Source organism: Liolophura sinensis, chromosome 9 (genome assembly GCF_032854445.1).
Source record: "Liolophura sinensis isolate JHLJ2023 chromosome 9, CUHK_Ljap_v2, whole genome shotgun sequence".
Taxonomy (NCBI): Eukaryota; Metazoa; Mollusca; class Polyplacophora; order Chitonida; family Chitonidae; genus Liolophura; species Liolophura sinensis.
This window is the reverse complement of record NC_088303.1, coordinates 14,231,441-14,255,902: the sequence shown is the minus strand read 5'-3', so window position 1 is coordinate 14,255,902 and position 24,462 is coordinate 14,231,441.

Here is a 24,462-nt window from a genome sequence, read left to right as displayed (position 1 = left end):
TTGGCATTATAGCAAGAACGCGTTGTACCAATTGTTTTAAGGTGAACCGTGTGAGCATGTATTCTCCAAGGCAATTCTTTGTTTAGGCATTATAGCAAGAACGCGTTGTACCAATTGTTTTAAACTGAACCGTATGAACATGTATTCTCCAAGACAATTCTTCGTATTGGCATTATAGCAAGAACGCGTTGTACCAATTGTTTTAAGGTGAACCGTGTGAGCATGTATTCTCCAAGGCAATTCTTTGTTTAGGCATTATAGCAAGAACGCGTTGTACCAATTGTTTTAAACTGAACCGTGTGAGCATGTATTCTCCAAGACAATTCTTCGTTTAGGCATTATAGCAAGAACGTGTTGTGCCAATTGTTTTAAGCTGAACCGTTTGAGCATGTATTCTCCAAGACAATTCTTCGTATTGGCATTATAGCAAGAACGCGTTGTACCAATTGTTTTAAGGTGAACCGTGTGAGCATGTATTCTCCAAGACAATTCTTTGTTTAGGCATTATAGCAAGAACGCGTTGTACCAATGGCTTTAAACTGAACCGTGTGAACATGTATTCTCCAAGACAATTCTTCGTATTGGCATTATGGCAAGAACACGTTGTACCAATTGTTTTAAGGTGAACCGTGTGAGCATGTATTCTCCAAGGCAATTCTTCGTATTGACATTATGGCAAGAACGTGTTGTACCAATGGCTTTAAACTGAACCGTGTGAACATGTATTCTCCAAGACAATTCTTCGTATTTGGCATTATGGCAAGAACACGTTGTACCAATTGTTTTAAGGTGCACCGTGTGAGCATGTATTCTCCAAGGCAATTCTTCGTATTGACATTATGGCAAGAAGGTGTTGTACCAATGGCTTTAAACTGAACCGTGTGAACATGTATTCTCCAAGGCAATTCTTTGTTTAGGCATTATAGCAAGAACGCGTTGTACCAATTGTTTTAAGGTGAACCGTGTGAGCATGTATTCTCCAAGGCAATTCTTTGTTTAGGCATTATAGGAAGAGCGTGTTGTAACACTGATTACATTCTGAACAGTACGAGCTACACAGATTATAGATTACTGTATTTACTGGACAGAGCGTTCATACATATTGGGCTGATCTGTAAATTTGATTAACATTGCCTTTAGAAAATCTTGTTTTTGCAGGTTCCAACTCCAGTGATATAAAATTTGAATATTTTGTCAATAATTCTGTAATCTGCTGCGGTTAATTTCCCGTGGCGCAGCGCAAACCCACATCCGTTTTGTTTGATATTAAGCAGTGGTTAGATTGGGGCGGTTGGAGTTTTTGTAATACAGCGATGATCCATCATTTAGAGATCAGAGACAGCCTTCCACAGACACTGTGGTTCGTATTAAAGGTAAAGGTTACCCACTGAGTAATCTTGACTTCCTGAACGGAAGGGTGTTACAGATGCACGGGAGTCGTGTAAAAGTTGGCCGGGGTTAAAGATGGGGATGGGACAGTAGGAAGGTAGTGGGAGGGGGTCACTAAATCGTCTAATACAGTTGGCTCCAACTGAAGAGGGCACAGAATCCACCTATGGATTGTTCCAAGCCCAATTTCACAGAAATTAGTTTTTCTGCTACGAATTTACAGTATTCAAACTCTGTACACGTGTTGTACTCCCATCAGCCGCAAATCCTAGCCTCCCTTTCTCTCTAAGTACCCATGAATCGTTGTGCAAGGCCATAAGTGTCAGAATTAAACGGTTTTTTTTTCTCCTTTGAAAGACATCAGCATTACCATATTTTGCTTCCTGAGACGGATGAATTCCCTGATGGAGGGACATAGTTTCACTGCGTGGTTCAATCATTTTTTATGCCATTCTAACACGTTTTGCCATTTACTGTAATCACACCACCACTAGGTGAATTACTATTAAATTCAGCTAGCGTGATAAGTGCCTCTTAAACTGCAGCTTACGAGCTAATGGAGTTAGCGACGACTTACTAAATGCCAGTTTTACCTTAATGGTTTGGCTTTTTATTTCATTGTTTGATTTATTGATTGATTTATTATCAATTTATTCATTTGTAGCTTTTTGTTTGTTCTTTATGTTCAGATAGTTTTTTCCCATAAATAGTACATCAGTTGTTATTATGCGTTATTTTCAGTAACGCATCAGTTAAGAGCGCTAATCGTGAAAGAGACAAGATTAAATACTGCCAAGCTGAACGTCTCACACATGAGATATAGATTTCTTTGTTTGTTAGTATTACTATGGCATTTGGCCCTATAGAGTAACAAGAAGACCAAGCTGACAGCTGATTGGTGAATGCATGGACATAAGCGTATACTGGTTTGGTCTGCGTTTAAATCACAGGTTATTATCATTATCGTTACAATGAGCTTCTGACCACTCCAGTGAGAAAATCGGGAGACCCGGGATGAAACCCGGGTCTAGTCATGCCAAAGACTTTAAAAAAAGGGTTAGAACAAAGAAACGTGACTGGCTGGCCCGGTGTCCGTATAATGTGACTGAGTTACTCATACAGTTGTATAAACGATTGCTACCTTCTGTTGTATGCAGTTTCGCTGTGGAGTATTGCAGAAATAACACGCAGTCAAATAACTGACTGTTGGTTAGGATCATGCTCAAAACGCTGATCTGAACAAACGGATTCGGATATGAAAGTTCTCAAGCTGATTAAGAGTTGGGTGTTGATGAGTCAGAATGTGAAATGTCCTCAGGCTGATTCTAACGTAGGGGATCTTATCCATTAGATCTGAATGGGAAAAGTTCTCAAGCTGAGTAAGAAATGGGTGTTGATGAGTCAGAATGTGAAATGTCCTCACGCTGAGTCTAAGAAGGAGGAGTGAGTGGGTGAGTGCTTGGGGCTTAACGTCGTACTGTACCATTTTTCAGTCATATGACGACGAAGGAATCCTCAGGGTGTATGTAAAGTGCCTCCTTGTCACAGAACAGATTTCCACCGCTCTTTTATCTAGTGCTGCTTCACTGAGACGACTTACCGAAGACAAGTAAGCTGCCGCCCCAGCCATTATACTGATATGAGTCAACCAGTCGTTACACTATCCCCCTAATGCTGAACGCCAAGCGAGGAAGTTACAACTTCCTCCTTTAAAGTCTTAGGTGTGACACGACCCAGGATTGCTAAGGAGGAGGATGTCATCCATCAAATCCGAATGTGAAAAGTTCTCAAGCTGGTTGAAATATACTTAGTAGCTTGACATTATAACTAAGATATTTATGCTAGTCGTTGTTTTTACGATAGATCTTCGATTTACGATCCGGTTTTGGTCAAAAAACGGTAACTTCCATTTGAATAAGATTGATTGACTCCACCGTACTTTCACTTTTACGGCTTTATTTTATGTATGTGGACTCTAAACTCCGAATTAAATTCTTATGTGCCAGTCTCTTTGAAATCGACATTATAACTATATTGTAATTTTATAATTTATAATTGCTTTTACGATAGATTTTCGATTTACGATACGATATATTTTTGCAAAGTACTACGTCTTTGGAATCGAAAAGCCGGCCTTGAACCGAAAGAGTATCAAAAATGGGCGCCAACAATGGACATCAACAATGGGCGTCAACAATGGGCTTTCTCTTCCCTGAAACACCGGCCGGAGAGCACAGTTGGTAGAGCGTCCGCTTCGGGACCGGTAGATCAATCCTTGATCGAGTCACACCTAAGACTTTAAAAGAGGAAGTTGTAACTTCCTCGCTTGGCGTTCAGCATGAAGGGGATAGTGCAACGACTGGTTGACCCGTATCAGTATAATGGCTCGGGCGGAGCGGCTTACTTGCCTTCGGTAAGTCGTCTCAGTGAAGCAGCACTAAATAAAAGAGTGGTGGAAATCCGTCCTGCAACAAGGAGGCACATTACACGTGCATGCACCCTAATGATTCCTTCGTCGTCATATGACTGAATAATTGTTGAGTACTACGTTAAACCCCAAGCACTCACTCACTCTTCCCTGAAACATGGTAGCATTTTTTTCACACCCGTGGTCTCCATTACGTTCATTACGCATGTTCCTGTGTGTCGCAGATTTTATTTTGGAGTCTAAAAGAAGGATCTGACAGGACATTTCCTCTCCCCTCATTTTGTCGGAATGTCCTGTCACATCGTATTGATGATACAGAAACAACTTGTGGATCCGGAACCGTCTTCCGATAGCAGGACGACAGCCTAAGGGGTTCCGATTGCTGGCCTGTAAAACAACCATACTTTATCGCACGTCCCTTAATCAGTGTATAAGGGGCGCCGGACATTCCGGGAAATGCTGAGAGCAAAACTCCTGTATGCCGTATTTCAAGGCCATCTCTGGTCGTGAGCTAGATGTAATATATAGCTTATAGCTATCAGGAGAAAAAAATTTGAGGATTTCATTAATTTTGAACAAAACTACCCATGCTTTCGTAAAATATTTTACTCCTCACTGGTTGAAAGTTTCCTCAATATTTCATTTGTGTCATATAACCTTAGCTTCAGATGCCAGTCATAAATTTTTCTCGGTCATTTCGGAAAGATCGTCCACGTGTATTTTATATGACATTTTCAGTTCAGAGCTTAAACCCATGTGTAATGTGCCAATTCCTTTCACTCAAGTGTAATTTAAATTCACCCAAACCATGTTTTATTTGAACCAACAAACACGAAATTGCGTACTGAAAGTTACAAAAAGTTTTTGGAGATTGTGTGAAAAAGTTAAAAGCATATTCTTGTACCATGTTTGACTCTATCTTAACGAACCCTGTTGGGTTGGTCCACTTATGGATAAGTTTATTCAACGTGGAAAGAGTTTTCATGTGAATACTGAAGTATGTAAAAATTTCTCCACATTATGGTGTCAAATAAGTATCGGACGCTTGTATAAGTTTCCAATTTCCATTCGGTCCTTAAGAAATAGACCAAAAGTTATGTTCTCTGCTGTTCTTCCCTGCAGAAGATCATACTTTTACTAGGATAATACACAGTCAGCGACGATGACACTACAGAATCAGTGCTGAAGATAATGCACAATCAGTGCTGATGATAATACATAATCAATGATGATGATACTACACAATCAGAGCTAATGATAATACACAATCAATGCTGACGATAATACACAATGAGTGCTGATGATAATGCACAGTCGGTGATGATGATACACAATCAGTGTTGATGATACACAATCAGTGTTGACGATAATACACATTCAGTGCTGATGATAAAACACAATCAACGCTGATGCTAATACACAATGAGTGATGATGATTATACACAACCGAGGCATTGGTTGCACTGCAGAAGTAAACTAGATCTATCTGTTTTGTTGTGTAATTTATACCTCCTGCTGTAGACAGTCAAATTTTCCATTCAGTTTAAGTGGTTTGCTTCTCACTCGTGGTAAAGTTCGTCACATACATTTATTTAGATGTTTCCATGGTGAATAATTTTTATTTATTTATAACACGATCGATCACTGAATTCTAGTCGTAAATGTTCAAGCAAGGAGGTCAAATAAATAATCCGGATTTTTTGTCCATCCACGGATGCAAGAACGTCTGTCTTCTCGTACAGAACGAATAAGAATTACGCAAGCTGCGCATACTCCGAAACTATTTTGCTCTGAAATGTGTGTCAAACTTTAAGTATGCATCAATAAAATATTGCGACATAGTGTGTAAATTGATGTACAAAACGAAACACTTGAGACTAGATTAGATTAGGCGAAACTTCATTACCTTACACAAATAAGTTTAATGTATGGCCCCTATACTATGGGTACATGGTGTATAATGGGTAAGATAGTTGTGTTGTGTTCCGCTCATTTGAAGTCCACAGTGACCTGGTGAGGTAGATACAGGACAACTCTATCGTTCACTATTGTCCTCCACCCCCAGCCTCACGCGAATACCAGTACACTACCATCAAGACACAGCAATACTAAACCTGATTACTGCCCGGCCTTACCCCTGGGGTTCCTGCTCTACCAGCCCGCGGTACCCCTAGACTTCCGGCTGTACTTTGACGCTGGCAACGCTTATGGAGCTTCCCTTACCAACTCCAATTTCCTTTCATTAGCGTTCTGACTATAGCCGTAAATTGGTGATTCGCTTTGAAGTTCTCCTTCACACACCGCCGGCATTATTTACTCGCGTCTACAAAGGCGTGAATCCCAGTTTCATGGCTGCATTTGACAACTAATGAGTGACATTAATTAACCGCCGAAATAAAGCTAACCCATCCCTTGAATTTCGCTCGGAAAGAGTCAAGAAATACCTCTTCAAGGATGACGTATATATGTGGGCTGATATTAGGGCAATGCGATAAGAAACTATAGTCACGGCCTCGTGGCATGGTATTAACTCATGCTTATCAGTGACACGTCATGCTAATATACGCACATGAAAGATGCTTGTCTTTCCCTCTTCCATCAGCCACAGCACCTAACAACGGCCGAATAATGAAAAACTAGCTTCCATGCAATATCACAGGTTTGAGGCGACAACGAACCGTTAAACAAAAGTTTAAGCTGGAAATATGAATTAGTAATGTATTCATTTAAACGAGTTTCTCGCCATTGTCAAGCCCGCAACTATCAAAGCAACTTCAAAGCTACTCTAATGTCAATATTGAGTTGAGTCGCCAAAGGCCACGTAGTGGCTTCACCTCGTTATACCAAAATGGCTGTGCAGAGATGCTTGTAGATGCTGATAAAACAAAATGATCATGATAGATGCGTTTAGGAAGCATAAATTATTTAGCGTGTTTTATTTCCTGGAACCAAATTGACTGGATGCCCCTGGGTCTGTTTGCACAAACCTAAAATATAATCTAATTTATAATCTTGCTAATAAACGGTTCGAAGTGAAAATATTGTTCACGCCTATGGTATTTAACCACATGGATTAAACGACAACAATACATGTAAAGCAAAGTTATCAATCGACCTCCCCTTTTTCGTTTTTTCGGGAGAACGTAATTTAACAGGAAGGAGAAGGTTTGAAGGCAACAAAATGTGAACATTACCTGCATGTTATTTTTTGAACCCATTTCTTTGATGATTTTAATGAAGTCAAGATTTTGAGATGTCATTCCATAAGGCTGTAAAATTAACGCCTTCTACTAAATATGGACATGTTGCCATTTGACGACAATATTGGACGGTTATTTTATTAAGACCCTGTCAAACGTGCAGACAGGACAATATCGAAAATGCTCTGTCCATTTTGACTGAGACGGGATCACTCCTAGTTTGCCTGGTGACAAACATCTCAACCTCAAGAAGAAACATTTCAAATAAACACACAGCGAAAACAAATAATAGCACAAAAACAAATAATAGAAACTTCATACTTCAAATATAGTAGTATAAGACATAGTCGGATATACCCAGTGAAAAAGAGTTACATTTTCCCATTATGTCAGAAAGGACGTGTTGACATACCGCAAAAACAAACAAACAAACAAAAAAACAAGAAATGACGAGATACTAGTCAGCTTTAATATCCAAATGAATGCATCCAATTATGCATTAATGATAGCTATTCACTTAAGCAACACAACAGGTACAAATGTGTACTCAGCGACACATGGGTTTTTGTTTTTTTTTATGGATTTGAATGCCGTCCTCAATGACATATTTATATGCGAGCGGTCAGTTTTATGGGTCTAAGCAACCACTGTCTGCGGATTTAACAAATCTTAGTAACAAGAACTTTTTGACCCGAAAAGAGACCTCAACATGAAGTGGAAGGTTAGATATCTTAACATGATGGCCAGGAATCACAACAGGAACGCAAGAGGTCACAATAGAAGGTAAGAAATCTCCAACGGTCCCCATGCAAAGACAGTCTAACGGGAAACGCCACTATACACCGCATGCCCTGCACCCAGTGCGTATGAGTATTGATGATCACTTGTCTTCCTCCATCATGTTGTGTTTATCTGTTTGTCACATGTAGGTGTTTGCCAGCAACATGCCAAAGGTCCTTTTCTTTTTTTCGGGCGTTCCGATTTCCTCCTCCCATAAAACTGACGGGCATCGTATATAGGTCAACAATTCTTCAGGATGGTGTTAAACAACAACCAAATAAATGTTGCCATCATAACCTTGGTGGGACGGGAATATGGAGGATTGCCCGAACGAGGCTGCCTGTGAATCTAGGCGTCATAACAGACATTCGTATACCAACCATAATACGTATTTCCTGTCAGTAATCTCAAGGCCTAATGCTCAAATAATGTTCATCACGCTAAAGAGCTAAGAAAGTTCACACACGGCCTCTGGCGACGGGTTGGGCAGAATTGGGCATAATTATCAAGTGGAGCGCCAGACATTCTCCACTCTTCGTTCAAATTAAATTACAAGAGATTTACAGTCATTGTAAAATTAAGGGGAACTTAGAGTGAAGGGGTTTGATAAAATGAACTGAGCAAAGTAGATTTTGAGGTAGTAACTTGTTGAGTTGATTGAAATTGTTATATAAAACACAATATCTAACAAATACCAGAAAGTGAGAGATGTACAAACCTTAACAAGGAGCTTTCAATGTATTGACACTGAATTAAAAATAATTACGAATTAAAAATGGAAACTAAGCCTCTTAAAGGCAACGTGATTGGAAAACGTTGTTGTCATTGTACAGATAGAAGTGAGACTTACCATCTGCACAGTTTATAGTTTCCACTGGAGCGAAGGTACATGTATGGATATATTTCTTTGACATGTCGCTTTTGGTGTAAACGGGTTATTTAAACCTAACAGCTCATCGATACACCGTTTAACCAGAGATGAGTCCAATTATATGCCTAAAAACAATGCCTTATTTGAAAACCTGTCTCGCAGTTAACAAGATAAAGTCTTTCAAGGGATCTATCAAGACTGAAATGTAGACGAAGAACGCATGCTTAGCATTGTCATTTATAGATCCAAAGATTCCCATGTTTGATTGTTGTTCATGAGAACAACAAACACAGTTTGAAACAGTAACTGGACAATGGTAAATTTCATTGTTTTCATGTGATTATTTATTATATATGTATATGACTTCACAGCATTCTGAGTAATTCTAGACCAGTGACGTCACAGCATTCTGAGTAATTCTAGATCAGTGACATCACAGCATTCTGAGTAATTCTAGACCAGTGACGTCTAACAATTGGCAATTAACATCACTACATTTGTTTTGGGTCGCTATATCAATTATCGCCAAACCACTTCTGAAAATGAAGACTTATTTTTCCGTTACATTTTCTGAAACTGATTGGAGTTCTGTGTATTCTGAAAAAGATGTCATTGAATTACTTTCATAATTTATGGATCTGTTTAATCATATCTATGACGAATGTTTCCCTGAAGTTACACAAAAATCTCACAAGCAAAAGATCATCAAATCATGGACAACATATGCTTTGATAACTTCTATATGTGCAAAAATAAATATCGGTTACAGCTTAAAACAAAACATCGGAATGATCTAAATATATGCAAGGTTTATACAAACCGCCTCAATAGCTTAATTCAACATTGTAGGAAAAAATATTTTGAAAATAATTTATTTCGAAATTAAATAAGTTTAATCAAAAAATACGTGGAAAGTCCCAAATCAGCTAATTACGTGAGTCTAGGAAACTTTTGCCCTATTCATAGAATATGAATGGCACTGATACTTTGGTTAGTCAGAAAACTTTAGCAATATTGCACTGAAGATTGATGAAACAATGCCTACTACCAGCAAAAGATACACTGATTACTTGGGTGTTGCTACTCCAAATGATTTTCATTTCGATATTGTAAGTCCACTTGATGTGCAAAAAAGTTTTAACGGATCTGAAATCGGCCCGCTCCAGGATTAGATGATATACGGATGTCCCTTGTTAAATTAGTTTCGGAGCCACTATCTCACCCTCTTGCCCATATTGTGAATCTATCTTTTACTTGTGGACAAGAGCCAGACATTTTAAAATCCGCTAAGGTAACTCCTGTGTACAAACCTCATGATTGACGCAACTTCCAAAATTACCGTCCTATTTCAATCTTTCAATGTTGCCTTGCTTCAGCAAAATTCTAGAGAAACTCTCTGCCACTATGATGCTCAAATTTCTGAACTCGAACAATACACTCTCCGAGAATCAGTATGATTTCAGAGCCAACCATTCAACTAGTTTAGCAACCACTGCGTTGTATTATAAAATGATCCAAGCCAAAGAAAGTAAAAAGTTGACTTTAAGAGTTTTCCTAGATCTATCAAAAGCTTTTGATACAGTTAAACAAGATATTTTGCTGTTTAAGTTATCGCGCTATGCCTTGAGAGGCATATCTAACAAATGGTTTGATAGTTACCTTGGCGGATTTTGTTTCCAGAAAGTAATATATAATGAAACATTTTTTGAAAAGAGCCTATACTGTGTGGAGAACAAGGTTCAATATTAGAACCGACTCTACTTTTGTTATATATTAATGATATATTTATTGATTTATTTGATTGGTTTTTACGCCGTGCTCAAGAATATTTAACTTATACGACGACGGCCAGCATTATGGTGGGAGGAAACCGGGTAGAGCCCGGAGGAAACCCACGACCATCCGCAGGTTGCTGGCAGACCTTCCCACGTACGGCGGGAAAGGAAGCCAGCATGAGCTAGACTTGAACTCACAGCGAGCGCATTGGTGAGAGGCTCCTGGGTCATTACGCTGCGCTAGGGTGCTAACCAACTGAGCCATGGAGATCCCTATTTTTGATATAGCCAATGCCTCTAATTTGCTAGATCTTATCTTATTTGCTGATGATACTAGCGTCACTTATATATTGACAACGAAACCAATGCTGTTAATACTGCGTCTTTTGAGATGGATAAGATACACCCGTGGTTAGGCAGTAACCGTCTTTTACTCAATCAATTATACACTCTTTACCCCATTAATAATTTCGAATATTGCGATAGAACGGGTGTTTAAATTTCTTTGTATAATCTTTAGCGACAAGTTAAACTGGTAAAACCATATTCAGTACATCAATGTTTATAGAAACACTGGCATTATTAAATACATTAAATTCTCACTTAACAAAAAGAGTTTCTTTATTTTGTACTATTCCTTGATTTATTCAAACCTTTCTTATGGCCATGCCCTTTGGGGTAATATTTTTCCATCTCATCTCGATCTTTTGGTAATTCTTCAAAAAAGAGCAATACGTACAAAAGCACTTTCCCATAAATTGTTTGCGGAGCTCAAGTTGTTGACATTACACCAAATCATAACCGTTTCCTGCCTACTGTTTGTCCACACCTATATATACCATTATGAAAATATTCCTAAAAGTTTCTCCGGTTATATTCAGAGGCAATCAGAAGTCCACCAATGCAATACACGTGGTCAGAAATTAAACCTATATAAGCCTGTATTTAAGTCTACCTTTAGTCGTTACTCACTTAAAATAGAAGGATCTCACGAATGGAATAAGTTGCCTCCATTACTTAAATTAACACAATCTTCTTCCTTATTCAAATCTCGTTTAAAGTCGTTCTGATTATAGTTATTATTCCCAAGGCTGCTTTCCCACGGGGTAAAACATATGCATATTAGCTTATTATTGTTATTTATTTCTCTGTGTATTTATTCTCCTATTTATGACTTAGTCTTAATATTTGCTTAGGGATATAACAGGCTTAGTTGAGCCTTATTCCCGCCGATAATTTATATTGATATCGTCTGTGAATATGTATGCTTCATATGTTCGTGAATAAATATTGAATAAATAAGTTGCTGCTGTTAGCCCATTTGCGCGAACACTTAGATTAAAACCCTAAACGAGGTAAATTGACATGAGGTACTACTTCACTGGTTATTTGTTGCTATTTGTCAACAATCACACTGTCGTCGCTCCGGGTATTCCTCTCTGTGCTGTGCTCTTTTTATATGGTGTACATAATTCAACGGGAATTCGTTTGAATACATGAAGCCGTTGCACGTGTTGAATCGAACAGTGGTGACCTACCACTGGTTTTCCGGTCAACAGACTTTGCACAAACTAAATTCATCGTATTGCTACTCGTGTGATAGAATAGTAGTATGGTAGACAACAAAAAGGAATGTCGTCTGATCATACAACGCGTCTGTTGTATCAATTTCTTTTTTCCTGGATGGTCAATGTTTTATGGTGCCGTGTCATACTAAAGCAGCAGCATAGTTTACGGTCAGAAATAACACCGGTTTTCTTTCGTGTGACCCAATCAACCAGAATTGACTGTTTTAGTGAATACTGTTTTTGAGCATAATCCTGAAGTGCATGTAGGGGGCTATAAGAAAACAAGGATTATTGACGGTTTAAATAAACACTGCAGGGCCTTTCTAGTCCATAATGCTCATGCATTGTAGCTCGTGACCGTACATTGCTCTTATTCGTCTTACGCTGTGTCATACGCTCACATGCATCATGTGAATTACCCGCGCTTGACATTAATGCATGATATTATGAAGACATTACAACGAGAACAGTAGTTACACGAGAACAGTAGTTACACGAGAACAGTAGTTACACGAGAACAGTAGTTACACGAGAATAGTAGTTGTCGATTAGGACAAATTCCGATGCTTTGTCCATACTCCCATAACACATATATACAGTACAAACCAATAATTATTTCGAACGATGCATCGTATGATTATACTCCAGGTGGCAGGATATAGTGCTTTCCACCTTCAAAGAAGTGGAGTATTTGCGGGTTAGTGACTTCCTGACGCTGCAATTATTGGAATAATGGTGTTTCAGACAATTCTCTATTCGCAAATTGTCCGCGCATGAAATGAGCATGTATGAAGGTTGCACACACCCTGTGTTCATCTATGAAATCACAGTTGTGTATATATCAGACGAAAGGTTAATTTATATACCCCTTTTCTAAAGCGTGTCCGAACAGTTTTCGGGTACCTGTATTTAGCGATGTTAGGTGGCGTTCATGGGCCGATGCTCGTTTTCTTCTTGCGCTAACTCATAAACATAGCGTCATCTTATAAATTTGTATCCATGGCCAGGGAGTTGATCTGCTACAATTCTGGTCAACCTCTTGGAATCATCTCTTAGATAAATCATATTGGTTACGAAGTTATATTGTATCTAACCAAGGGTCAGTAACTTATATGTTGTCCATCCTTCATTCGTCCTGTTCGGGCTGTACTACTATAGAATTTAATAAAGACGCCACGTTTGCGAATCTCAGGAAAATGTGGTGTGATTACCCAATCAGAGTGCCTTTGGCTGGCCATGTTCATCCAATAAACTACAAAGTTTAAAGCACTTTCACTGCCGGTACTTCGATATTATAGCATCGTACATTACCAGACCGGTGGCTGTACATTTCTCTCAAACATCAGGCAAGCAACAAAAACTGGACGTTTTATAGGGTAATCAACAAACACTGACATCGATGGAATAGTGCATTGGGTTTTAAAGCACACATAAAACCCGGTGAGATCTGGAGGATCAATTCCAATTTGCCAGAGAGTTTGTTTTGGTGAAGTGATTGATTATGATGACTATCCTCTGATTCTTCAGAGCTATCTGAATCAGTCGTGATAAAGAGACAAAAAAGAGACAATAACCCTTTTTTCTTTATCAAATGCTGCTTCTTCTCTGGGTAAAACGATAAACATCTACTTAATGCAGGAACTGATATAAAAGTTACTATGTCATGCTTACGGATTACCATACTTCATGTCTGAGTAAAATGTCGAAGGAGAAAAGAATTTTTACCTATGAATTTCAGTTTGGTTTTTCAGTTGTTTCGCTGTGGTAAATGTAAGCCTACTGTACATGTATGAAGGTCATAACGCAAAACAGTTACCCTTGGTGTATAGAAAATGAAAAACACACATGTTTCTCTTTGGATTTAAGTTTGAACGTTTTAGGCCATGGCTTCAGCGTAAATTCTTAATGTAGAAAAAGGTGTTGCATGGTTAGCGTGTTAGCGCAAAACCATGCATCAGAAGCCTCTCACCAATGCGGTCACTGCTTTCAAGTCCATCTCATGTTGGCTTCCTCTCCGGTCGTACGAGGGAAGGCCTGCCAGGGTTTACCTCGGGCTCTGTCCTACGGTGGCTTATTGGTGGCATTCAGTTTCATTTGAATTTTGTGTCATTTTCCTACATATACTTACTAGTTAGGCAGCTTATCAAGCTCTTCATTAGTCAAGTTAGTTGATCAGTTTGCACAGAAAATTACTTCTTAGCGAAGAAAATTCTTTTTCACAATCGCCTTCATTTTTTCCACGTAGGAAATTGTTTTTCTCGAGGATTTTTTTTTTTACATAGGAAATCATTTTTACGAGAAACTTGTTTTATTTACGAGGGAATGTTTTTTTGGCGAGGAAATTTTTTTTTTTGCGAGAAAATCATTTTTTCACATGAAACATATTTCCAATGCGGTGGAAATTAATTATCACCGCGGTATTTTTCATGTGAAAAATAATTCCCTCATAATAATTTCCTCGCAAAAAAACAAAAAACATTTCTTCATAAAAAGTGATTTCCTATGTAAAAAACGGACGGCTATTGTGAAATAGAACTTTCTTCGCTAAAAAAGTAAACCGATCAACTAACGTTACTGATAAAACAGCTTGATAAGCCGCCTTACTAGCAAATGTATGTACAAAACTGCTAGAAAAGTCTAATGTAGTTTACATGGGACTAATAAGCACTTCCCGCTTTTCTCGCACCATAATGCTAGCTGCCCCAGAAATATTCTTGAGCACGGCACAAAACACAAATTAAAATAAATGTATAAACGGCCTGAAAGGTAATAACTATTTTGGACTCCTCGGGATAAGGGGTGTATGCAAATAATCCACATTTTCTCTGCGATAATCTTTTCGTTCAATTAAGCCACCATGTTTTGCTATCATTTAAGCTGTCACAGCGAGAAAATTTGATTGGCTGATAACCAGTGTCATTAATACAACTAAAATCGCATTTTTTTTTAACCAGACTAATTTCTCTCGTGTGTTTACGTAAAGAATCCCCCCCCCCCTAGCCCATACACTAAAACGGTGAACTGATCCGTAGGCTAATTGGGATAACATTTCTAACCTACAGCAGACAAAAACCATCATAAGCACATCTTTTTCCAAGAATTATACAATATATATATATATATATATATATATATATATATATATATATATATATATATATATATATATGTGTGTGTGTGTGTGTGTGTGTGTGTGTGTGTATACATTACAGCGAGACAAACTTGCGTCAGTATTTACGCACAGTGCATGTAAACAATATGCTTGGGTAAACCTTTGCGCGAAATGATCCCAGTTCAAGCGAACACCTGGTCTCTCCGGTTACCTTTCACCAATCAACAGTTAAGCTGATCCTTGGAGAGCTGTCTGACAATATACCAGGAACTTCTTTGATCATCATCTAGCTCCTCTGGAACAAAGCCTTTAATGATATTATAGCTAATGGGCCGGAGCATTGAGGACATGGATACCATAGGTCTGTATCGCCACATCAAAGGTTGGATAGGTCAGCCGTCATTCTGGTCTCTCAGAGGTAATGGTAGGCCATAGTGAGCAAACAGAATGATCGAATGCCTTATGGTCGCCTAATTCCTGTGTACGTCATCTTTGGACAAGTATATCCAAATACTGATATTTCCAGCTCACGGAATATCATTAGTATGAGGTCGTTCTTCTCACGCTCACCAGCCAAAAAACTTTTTGTGACAAAGTGAAAATAAACGTTCCCTTCCTTCGAGTACTTGGGGTTTAACGTTCCCTTCTGAAGAGATCTGTAGCCTACGGCTTCTCTTAAAGGAGAAGAAAATTTAATTATCAAACAAATAGCATTGAAAATAGTATGCATTTCCTCGCATGTCCATGCCATAAAAAATTCCAATATGTACCTCAAGTTGATAAATTATAGATAAAGTCAGCGCCAAAATCCGCTGTGGGCGACTCCGTGTTGCCTAAGAACTAGTCCTGAAGTCTTCTGTGATAGGAGGAGAATTGCCTTCGGAAAACGACGAAGTTCAGTTCGTACATTTCCGGTAGAGCTCTTCTTCCCAAACGGTAGCGAACAGCACAGTTCGTTTTCCGCTTGACGATCGGGAAACCGGAATGTTGGAAGCAGGTTCCGAGTTTACATGAACAAGCCGGCAGTTTTAACGACTCTCACTGGATGAGAGGCAACACACCCCCAGCACAAACGACAGGGTGTTAAAGATGGAGGACGCGATGAACTCAGCGAACCCAGCTTTGCCGTTTTCAGACTTTCGGTGTATGGCGAGGAAAAATCGCAAAATTATGCATCAGGCACTACCAGAGAGAAAGAAATGGGCTCTTTTCAGCCTATAGTGTCATGTTTTTAAGTTTTCTTCTCCTTTAAAGAGTCCATGTGATATCCTATTGTGAGAACGCAACAAACTAGCGACTTGTTTTGGTATGAATTCTCTCCCCTTGGACCTACCTCTTTGTGTCGAAGAGTGCAACATTGCGTCAGGAGTGTCTCTCGCTACAAATGGAATGTCACAAACAAAGGGCAAAATTATACCAAGAAAGACAATTCCTTTCTATTACCAATGGAAACAAAACCATGAGAAAACTAAGATAAGAATAAAAGTAAATACTGAGTTTTATAAATCGTATCTTATTGGATAAGGCTTTCAACATTTGCTTCAGTGCCATGCTAAAATGACCACGTCATAAGCTTCTTGTAATGATTTATTTATTCATTTTATTGATATGTTTTTCCATATGAAGAAGAATATTTCACTTATATGACTGTGGTCAAGGTTCTGGGTAAAGGAGACTTGGCGGTGCCCAAAGGAAAACGACCTAAAGACTTTAAATTGTGCCCCCAGGGAAAACTACCAGCGTCGCTTACGCTATTAGGTAAACGCATTTATTTGCAAATTATTTAATTTGATATCTGTTTAATATTGCGGTACTCTAGAATATTTTGCTTATACGACGGAGGAAATTCGGAGCTCTCAGAGCAAGCCGCGTGTCTTCTATACATGCATGTGACGCACACAATTTACATGCAAAGTCTGTTTTATGTGATTGCCATAGTTGTGCAATGTAGGATTTCGATAACAAAGCAAAGTTTGGGCATCTCGGAAATACCCTCTCCGTTAATTTTGCTGGAACTGAACCAACACCCCGTGTGACCCTGCGATAGCTAGACAAGCATATCTTAACCCCGCGTTAACGATCAGTAGTTCAGACCAGTAATCAATATTTTAACACACCTTTATATCAATTCATTAATAAACGATCAATGCCATGTTGTTCTCGTTTTCCCTCAACTCAGTGCCCATTACTAGAAATATCCTTTTATTTACAAGAGAAATAGAGGATAATGCCCAGTGAAGGTTGAATACCATAAAGATTATTCGAATGAGAGGTGGAAATGATAAACCACGAGGCGCGAGGCGTTAATTACGTTTATTATTTATATCCTGACATTTTCTCTACATGTTTCTCTACATCAGTTTACCTGTTGCATCCGTGAAAAAAATAAGCAATGTGCCATCTTCGTCGTATTTCTGATTCTATTCATACGTGAACTGCAATTTCGTTCACGTCCCCGGTCACAAAACCTTTTTACAGTTTTAAACGCTGTCTGTAAGTAATTTTACATTTTTCAAAGCTGCTTAATGCAATATAGGTATTTACGTAAATTCAGCACATGAAGAATTTCTACATCTTTTTTGGCGAACTATATATTGCGCGGAAGTGCACGGCCCTGTGATGCAGTTTGTGAAGATTTCACTGCCCTTGGTCATGGGTCAAGGTCTCCAGCACTGTAATGGCATAATGTAATAACCAAAGTGATATCTTACTAGTGAAGATATCATTTTTATCAGTGAAGGAAATACTGGGATTTCTCTATCAACGGTTTCGCTTTTCTCTACTATCTCTGTCTTATTGTTTATTGTTGAGATATAAATTGTTCAAAGTGTCCCCGGTCTGCTTTATCTTCAGAGCCTATGCCGGAACTGCTTGTAGCCGCATCCAAGAGGTCTCCTTGGAGTGATACAGCTATTGAACGCTCGTGTCTACGCTGGATTTTCCCAAGGGGACTCTCGTCAGACGTATGATTAATCAGTTCAAATCAATCAGGTCCAAACGTGCCAGCCGTATCGGCCCGGTGGATTCTGGGTTCCAATATTGACCTTACTAGCATTACATAAACGTTAAGTCGTCCGCTAAGCAGATATCTGGTATGCCTATCACTTGTTCGCTATCACTTCAATGCTATTAATTCATTCCTTTCCATGATAAGATGTTACCGTTACGTGCCTGTAGCCCGACGTCTAACTCTTACCTTAATTCACCATCCGGACAGAGGGATTTTTTTGTGGCTGTTCCATTGTTAGCACAGAGCGTCTATAGATACACCACTTACCGAGATGGAATTCCTGGATGAGATGGAACACGCTTGGTTTAGGCTTTCAGCGGTAGTTGGACTCCGGCCAATTCCCAACCCCTTTTAACCTATTCAAGTATTTTTTCCATCGCTGTGAAAACCATGTATTATCCTATTACCCCAGCCATAATAGCACACGTGACTTAAGCTACTTCTGCTCCCATCTCTGACAAACAGATTAGCCCTCGCTTACTTCTAAATGCTTTGTTCAAATGTAAAATGACAATCCCGAACGCAGCTTTGTAGTGATGGCAGAAAAGTTTAATCCAATTTGTTTATTTGTCAAAGCACGCTCTTTGTCGTCTTCACTTTAATATAACTGCCCCGCTCTGCGTGTACCATTAGCTTTCTGTTTTAGTTCGCCATGGCCAGCTCCACACGCTATAAAAGCCGGATGCATTCGAAAGATTCGAAAGTTAAAACGACCATGGTTGTAAGATGCTTCGGAGTGATATATTGAGTTCAGTGTTATCAAGATTTGCACATTTGCCTAAAATATCGTTATACGCGCGGCCGATGGTTCTCTAAACCATGAGGTCCCTATGTCGAATCCAGCTTAAGCTCTACGGCTTTAAGTCTGAAAGGCACCTAGCCAAGGGCTGTAGTTTAATCATCCACTGTTAAACTATACAAAAGCAAAATTGAACACGGGGTTGAATACCGATCTATCAAACAAATGTTGCTATGTGTGTTCAAATCTTTGTTTTGGCCTTCTCTCACATGAAAAGTCTATGTAGTATGTCAGCCTTTTTCGGGAGAGGGCAGTATGGTAAAACATTGTTTGGGACATGTTGACAACCTTTGATATTATATATATACTGGTTTGATTTCCGTTTTTGATATAGAGATTTGTATTAATGCATTGAATCAATGATTCTTCAGTGAAGCACGGATGATTCAAACTGCGTATGCATGGCATCGCCTAGAATTTTATACAATTTAACAAGTAACGGTAAATTTTGACTAATCCCATTGAGATAAAGTGCATGCCGATTAGTTTTAGCGACTACACTTTCTGTACGACAATGACCAGGATTGTTTGATACTTCCGTGTGAACGCAGGTCTTCTGTGATGCATGGATATCTCTATGAAGCCTTTGTCATTCATGGTTAAATTTTGCATCAAAACGAAATCACCTTTTCTTTGGTATTTAAGCTTTGAGATAAGACGTTATTCTGACAATGATCAACCATGGAAAAAACGCTTATACAATGAATTTCTGTAAGAAGATATCTAACGGCTGCGCATAAGTACGAATCTGCCATGTACATAATCAGACAGATCATAGCACCGGTTAATTATCTTCATTCAGTCACTGTCAACCCATAAAACTGTGATTCCTTTTATTTTCATGTGGTATTATTGCTGCCCTTCAGTCTTCCAGGGACGGTTTCAAAGGGACCCTTCCAATTTATCGGTATTGTCCGGAGCTTCATCAAAGGAAATTAAAGTCGGTGATAGAGTCGTAAGGAATGCCCAGCCCCAGCGGAAGTGGAGAGGTCAGCGGACTTCGTGCCAGGCGCCCTTGACTGTGCAGCGTGACGTGTCGCCCAGGGGTATAAAGGCTGGTGTATTTTAGATCTCATTCGGGTCGCGTGCTGGAGACCCTCCCCTGAAATATGGTTTGTATTTCGGGTTCATGTTGGGATAGTTGTCAGGACCTCAGGGGATGTGCTGGAGTCACTCCCCTGAAATATGGTTTGTGTTTCGGCTTTATGTTGGAATATTTGTCACGTTCCTCAGGAGGTGTGCTGGAGTCCCTCCTCTGAAATATGGTTTATACTGAGTATTTTTGCTGTCCCATGTTTCTGATGATATAGCTTAAATGAAGATATATAGTTAGAACTGTGGTACAGTTTTACCGTATATACCAAATGCTATGTGCATTATTTGAATACTTCGTTAAGTGTTCCCAATCAAGGCACTGGATAGTAAAATGAACACATGGCTTTAATGAGGATGAATTGCCGTGATACTTGCCTGCTTTTCACTGATACTGTAAGACATACATAACTCTGCGTGGCTTTTTTTCTTATGGAACCAAATGCGCTTTGGCAATGACTTCTATATATAAATTATATGGAAGTATTAGGTATCCTGAATTACATGAACTGAGGTGTTTTATAGCGTGACATATGAAGAAACCATGCTTAAGAGGAAAATGTGCTTAGTGCAATTGTTTTATAGCGTGACATATGAAGAAACCGTGCTAAAGAGGAAAGTGTGCTTAGGCTGATTGTTTTATAGCTTGACGTATGAAGAAACCATGCTAAAGGACAAAGTGTGCTCCGTGTGATTGTTTTATAGCGTGACGTATGAAGAAACCATGCAAAAGAGCAAAGTGTGCTTAGTGTGATTGCTAAAGAACAAGGTAAGCTTGGTTTGATTGATAAAGAACAATGTGTGCATGGTTTGATTGTTCTGGGTTTGCTGATACATAAGATCTACATTGATCTTTAAATACCCGTTTCTGTGCTTCACAATGAAAGCTATATTGCATCTCACAACAGCAGTGAAACGGTTATGTCTTCATTGAGATTCAACTGGTTACAGACAAGCCACATTTAACATTTCCTTAGGTGTAATGAAACTAAGGCCTTTGGACCAATATTCAAGAAGGCCATCATCTATGGGATTGGTTGATGATTGTGATGGCGCAGGAATTGGCATTTCGCTGCCATGGAAAGTTCGGGTAAGTTTTCGGGAGCCAGTACATCCAGTTTGTCTACTCTTTAGCCATGGAAAGTTTTGGTGAGTTTTCAGGAGCCAATACATCCAGCTTCTCTACTCTTTATGAGCAACCGCAACTGTACCAGTCTCATTCTACACCTGGACGTGCCATTCCGAGGGCTTTCAGGACAGATCAAAGGTTCACGGGAAATTCAATTCTTTCTTGAACGAGATGATCTTTCGCATAGTCTATTGATCTAATTGATTAAGCAAGGGTTTTTATCCCGATGATCTGGGTCTCTCACATAGAACAAACAGACATCAAACGTAAGCCCTGGATATGGTCTCAGTTTAATGGCTTGTTTGGCAACGGTAGCCTTAGAAGAGGTCTCCCAGAGTGATTTCAGATTTGTTTTACTTTACACGATTGATCTAGCGACTATGTGGAGCGGCCACATCACAAAGCGCTTGTCTGTACAAATGTCGCTTTATAGATGTGATTTTCCACCCAGCAAACAGCGTTAGTAACACTCACACTTGCAGGTTTTCCTTTAGCACATTGATAACGTGGCTCCTCTATTGTTGAGGCGGATGCAGTTTTGACCGATATACATTGACTTCGTCGTTAAACACTTTCCGCGCATTTTGTAATAAAAAGCAACCAGATTACTTCAGTGAAATACGAATAAAATTAGAATCACCTCTAATGATTTCGGGTGTAAACAATGTTTTTTTTTTGGGCTCAATTAATAATGTACAACTATCATTGACGATCGTTTTGCTTGAATTGACACGTGAATTGTAATCTTCAAACTTTGTGAGCCTAATGAATACGAGAAACCATCTAAACTCAGGTTGGTACTGAAAATAGTTTCAGTTGGGGATCGCTGGACGGTTTACAGAAAAAGCTGATCGGATTGCTGTTAGGGATATTGCACCCCAAGGACACGGAGTTAAACTCCGGAACAGAGTAAGAATCAGCCGTCAAACCAGCAGTTTCGAGACTAAGCCTGATTTGAACGTGCACCCTCTAGCCGCAGGTGGGCAAATTAACCAGTAAGTCTGCCCTTTAACCGACACAAGAACGTTCCATTAATCCAAAGCAAAATTCTCCCAGCCATTAGAAGTCCATGCTGAGACGGCCCTAAAAAAGCCAATCACCAGTGTGCCGACGGGACAAGCAATCTGTGTGAGATGAGTCCGCGCAATTATCTACTGGATCCTTGCCTCTCTCGACCAAATTACCACTTTCCTGGGCTACTTTTGTAATCAGCTGACGGAAACACACGCCTGGCCGTCCGCTCTCTGGGGATTTCATAAACTCTGAGTCCTTCATTAGCAGCTTCCTTCTGTTTTAACTAGCTGGCATGAGAAGGCAGATAATGGCGCACAGTCGAAGGTTAATAATGCGTTCTAAGCTCCTTCCATCGATCCAACAATTGACAGCAAACAACCAACAGTCTGATCATTTAAAAACAAACGCAACTTTGCCAAATGTCGTCGAAGCAAAAAATGATACTTTTCACGTTTTTTTTCCCGCATTGTAGCCGTCAACTCTTCATAAGAACCAAAATCACATTTTACTGAGAGGTCGGCTGTATACAAGTGATCGAAATGAATTACATTTTCTGAAAATGAATATATGGAGAATTCCCCTAGATAAAGCACAGTTATGCAGGTATATATCGAAGCATCTTAATATTTTCCTCGATTTCCATGGATCTTTTTTCAGACTCTCGGTGTCTTGATGAAATAACTCCCAAAGCGTCGTCCGAATGTGTTACGGAATGTTTAAACTAGAGTCAGAAACAATAACATTTCAAACGCGTTGACGATGACATAGCTTTGTTTCATACAATACAAATACGACAGTGCCTTCCGATTGTAGGTCTTAACAGCATAGCTGTTATACAAACGATCAGTATAGTTTTGGCAAGCATTAACACACAAACACTTAAATTAATAAACAGTGTGTCACTGAAATAAAAAAGGGAACCCATACTTTGATTGGAGCACATCAGAGTTGCCGCTAATAACATCTGAAATATTTTACGTCTGTAAACAGTGGGTGTTGATGATAACACTGTGGCTCTCAAAATTGCTCAGCCGATGCTTTTGCCCTCATATGTGAAAGTATTTAAATGTGATTCTGTCAACAAACGTTATCGTCTCCCTGAGTTAACTACACACTGGCATGTTTATACGATGACGCGTGCTTAAGCGAGGTGATCAAACTGGGTGTGTGAGAGCTTTTTAAACAGCTCTAGCGGCAGATTAAGCCTTTGCTAAAAAAAAACTGCAACGTGGTAGGCTGCGGCTCAGTGATCTTATGCTGTCACTATTGCTGAATTGATCGCAGATGAGCCTATTGAACTCATAAGTGATTAATACATTGGCCCTGAAGTAGCGTGGAAAACGGCCTCAAACACCTTGATTGCTATCACATTGGGTTAAACTCGGTTTTCTAGACTTATTTGAATCAAACATCGTTTAGGTTTTTATGGAAGGAAAATGCCGGATAAGAAGAAAACAACAAATAAAACAATGAAGATACGGATATGGACATAAATCGACGTCATGCGCAACATTCAATCTGCATTCCAACCTGTTAATGTTAATGACAGATGGTTCCCAGCGCAAATGAAGCCGCGTTCACACGGTGCGACTTGAACCGTGTTCAGTGGGTGCAATGCGTCGAATTTTACAAATTGCATGAAATAACGTTTGTCCTGTTTTCATAATCGCACCGTAATGAGTTGAGATTGCCCATGAGTTTTTGCTGATAGTAACTTTGAATCCAAGCTGTTAAACATGTGCACGTTTAGATAAGTTCAACTTGTTTTAGTATAATGTATAAGTAGAGAAATTTATCATGATAGATAGATCTAATGGACTTTACTTATGGACCTGGAATGCCAGAATTGTGCGATTCAAATTTGATATAATGAGGTATGTGGCGTGGTTATTTACCGAATCTACTGATCTTGGAAATCATGCTTATGGTCGTGTAATATTACGGAGCCCGTATCATCGCATGTACACGTTACCTCATTGTGCTAAGCTTGTATGTATAATCGGTTTTACTCTGGAAAAGACTCCACCGTCTTATCAAACGTTGTACGCTACTTCCGTGGAGAACAATGGGATAGTTAACAGAATATCATGCTTTTAGCTGAGATAAGCACTTTTTTATTAACGGCAAAAATTGCACAATTTGGATCATTTACCCGCCTAGAACATTCTTTGCGTCCTTGAAGCCTCATTGAAATCTGTTGACTGCTTCTCTCTGTCATGATTTCTTACTTTTCCACTTTCATAGTTCTTTGATGGTTTTTGTTGAACTTTGTCTCGGAAACTGGTTTAACGTTTA